At 43.8% G+C, this 3,522-nt stretch overlaps 1 pseudogene; it reads left to right on the top strand.

Annotated features, from left to right (window-relative positions):
• The first annotated feature begins 2,192 nt into the window (after window positions 1-2,192).
• On the top strand, window positions 2,193-3,138 carry LOC127051331 (olfactory receptor 52E4-like; annotated as a pseudogene).
• The last annotated feature ends 384 nt before the right edge of the window (window positions 3,139-3,522 follow it).

Below are 3,522 nucleotides of genomic sequence, written 5' to 3' on the forward strand. Positions count from 1 at the left end.
CCAGGGCTCTTGCCATAAGTGATGAGTTTGCTAAAGAATCACTGGTCAAAATGTCACTCCTTTCTGTGCACCCCTGAGCATCCTGCCTGATGGACTGTTAGTAGATGTGCAATACAAGGCCAAATTCTGAGACTACGGCCCATGCTTTCCTCAGGCCCCAGTGAGGCAAAACTCCTTTTGGAGCAAGAACCGAGGACAGACTTTGGGAGCCCGCTGCTTGCTAATGCACAGATGCTGTCTCCCCTTCCTCTTGCATGTCAGGGCTCTGGCTATTAAAGCACCAGGGAAACAGAGGTTGTTACCTGACTTTTGTCTGCTGGAAAGGTTGGAGGTGTTAGGGCTCCTCAGTAGAAAAATAATGAGAATTTTTCAACATGGATAACACATACTTACTCCTAGCTTCATTTGAGAAGTCGGCTGAACTGTTATGCCTGAAACTTTCAAAAAGGAATTCTGCTCGAAAGAGACACCCAGAATGGGAAATTTCAGTCCAAACACCTAAAATTTGACAAACTTATAAGAAACTGAAAATTATGTCTTCTAATGGAAGGTGTCAGCCAGCCTTAACTACAGGGGATGCCACCAGCACCCCCAGAATGGACAATCCATTTGTGAATCCCATTCTTCTATGCTCTTTGCTCCAATAATGTTGGTAGCAAGGAGTTCTAGGGGCCAAATATAAATTATGATAGCAATTACCATTTCTCAGTGCTATATGTTCTGTGTGTGTTCCCTTGATTAACAAAATGTATGCCCTTGATCAACCAGTAGGTACTCTCATAAAAGGATAAAATCATGTTTATTTGACAAGACCTGTTTTGCATAAACAATGTTGGTGACAGTCATTAATAACATTTCTAGACTTGTTTTGAACTAATCCCATACGAACTGTTCCATTGTTTTTAACCTTGTCAATTATTTTGTAAAAAAACAAACAAAACCTTTCCTTTTATTTTTAATATTTTAACACAGGAATTGACAGAGGCCCTGCCAAACATGGAGTCTTCCTTGATGTCTTAACATCCCTTATCAATTTTCTTAACTTAACATTTTTATTCTTGGCTATTTTCCCTTTTTCCTCTTTATTACTCATTGCTCCCTCCCACCCACCCCCAATTGCTTCCCTCACTTTACCACTGAATTGGGTTTTTACCCAAAGTTGTTCACTTTGTTGATGGTGGAAATATGATTTTTCTGCTAAGAAACTGTTCTAAAAAAATAACAATTTTCATTCATATTTTTCTGTCTGAATTTTTCCTCTCAATCAGTTTTGCTGACAAATTTCCTCAGCTTTGGGGAATTTGTCACCTTGGAGCACTAAGTGTCTATAGATAGTACTGATTGGGAACTGTTCATTTGCATGTAAATCAGTTTCATTTTTTATTTTCCTCTCCTATATCATATGCTTTCTTCTTTGTCTCTTGTGTAACCTAAAGAGTCCCAGACTTTTATACATTGGCAGCCTTTTCCATTCTCAGAGCCTGTCTTGGAAATCCCTTCTATATGTGCTATACCCTTGATAGAGACTGGGAGACCAAAACTGAAGACATTCCTGAAGATGTTACTCTCCATCTCATATCTTAGTCATGGGAACATTGTTTTGATTTCTCCACTACTGCAAATGATAAGGTGTTTCTCTCGAGCTACTATTAATGGGTCCCAGGTCTTTTCCCTGAAGTATATTCTAGTTGGGATGTTTCTCCCAGCACATGTATTCCCAAAAGTTTGGGTTTTTTTCCACTCAGATTTCAAAGAAATGGATGAATTGGGAACTCCCCACAGTATGGGCTCCCTAGCCTGGCTCTCATTGCATTAAGGAACAATGATGGATAACCACTATCCGCACTTCTGTTTCCTGCTGGTGTCTCTTAAGATTCCCCCATTACAAAGTGTAGGAATTATTAATCCAGGGAGCACTACAAAATATGGAATTGGATTTAGTAGGGACATTGTTCATAGTTATTTTCTCTGCATAATTTTTCAGTGTGTGAAGAGTGATCAGTCTGCTTCTCCCATGAGAACAGCCTCCACTAGTGCATGTAGTGTGTCATATTAATGTTGTCTCTCCATTCAGATATTTCTACTGCAACCATCACCCGAGATCCTGGGAACACACAGAAAGTCAGGAGAAAATACGGTACCTGCAGGAGACACCCTTATGCATCAGAGTTGGACACCTTCTCCCCTACTCCATGTCAGATTCCAACACAATCAACTTCACCAACCCCCCACCTTCATCCTGCTGGGCATTCCTGGCCTGGAAAGAGCCCATATCTGGATCTCCATCCCCTTCTGTGCTATGTACACCTTAGCCATGTTGGGGAACTTCACTATCCTGTTCATCGTGAAGATGGAGCCGAGCCTTCAGGGGCCCATGTTCTATTTCCTCTGCATGCTGGCTGTCACTGACCTGGTCATGTCCACATCCTCTGTACCCAAAATGCTGAGCATCTTCTGGTTCAATTCCAGGGAGATCAGTTTCAGTGCCTGCCTCACTCAGATGTACTTTATCCACGCCTTCTCAACGATGGAGTCTGGAATCCTTGTGGCCATGGCTTTTGATCGCTATGTGGCCATCTGCCATCCTCTGAGATATTCCATGACCCTGACAAACTCTGTTGTGGCCAAGGTAGGCCTGGCCGTGATGCTCCGTAGTGGCGTACTCACATTACCCTATCCCTTCTGGCGAAGCAGTGGCCATATTGCAGAACCAACATCATTCCCCACTTCTATTGTGGGCATATAGCCGTGGTGAAGCTGGCCTGCACTGACATTCGCATCAGTAGTTACTACGGCCTGTTTAATCTTTTCTCTGAGATAGGAATGGATTTATTTTTTATCGCTGTGTCCTATACTCTGATCTTCCGGGCCATCTTCCGTCTCCACACAAAGGATGCCCGGCTCAAAACTTTTGGGACCTGCATCTCTCATATTTGTGCCATCGTAGCTTTGTACATCCCAGATTTATTCTCCTCCCTCACACAGCGATTTGGCCACAAAGTGCCACTGCATTTACGTGTTCTCATTACCAGTATGTATCTGGTGGTGCCCCCCGTGCTCCACCCCATCATCTATGGGGTGAGAACCAAACAGATCCGGGTCAGGCTGCTCCAGCTCTTTACTCATAAAGAGACCTAAATGTTTTCTCCTGTGCTCTGGCTCTCAGACTGAGATCCATGCAGAGCTGCTTCATGCATGGTGATGGGGCCTCTTCCCTGAATCACTTACTGGACAGACAGAGAGACATTAAACCCTTCCCTGTCCTTACTGTGCTGTGTCAATGTGATGAACTGGGGAGTCAGTCTATGCACGCTACACTGGGTTGCCACCTTTCTAATTACTGGCAGTTGGATCCCTGAAATTGCAATCTTGCCTCATCTCTTCTGTCAAGTCTCGACTCTACTGTGTGTCATCTGCCCAAGGCCCTGCCCCTGTCCCTTGCTCCTTTCTTCCCCTCCCCTTGTCAGCTGCAACCCTGTCATGTCTAAAACCAATATGTTCTCAGGTCTTATGGCAAGTTAG

Source organism: Gopherus flavomarginatus, chromosome 1, assembly GCF_025201925.1.
Source record: "Gopherus flavomarginatus isolate rGopFla2 chromosome 1, rGopFla2.mat.asm, whole genome shotgun sequence".
Lineage (NCBI taxonomy): Eukaryota > Metazoa > Chordata > Testudines > Testudinidae > Gopherus > Gopherus flavomarginatus.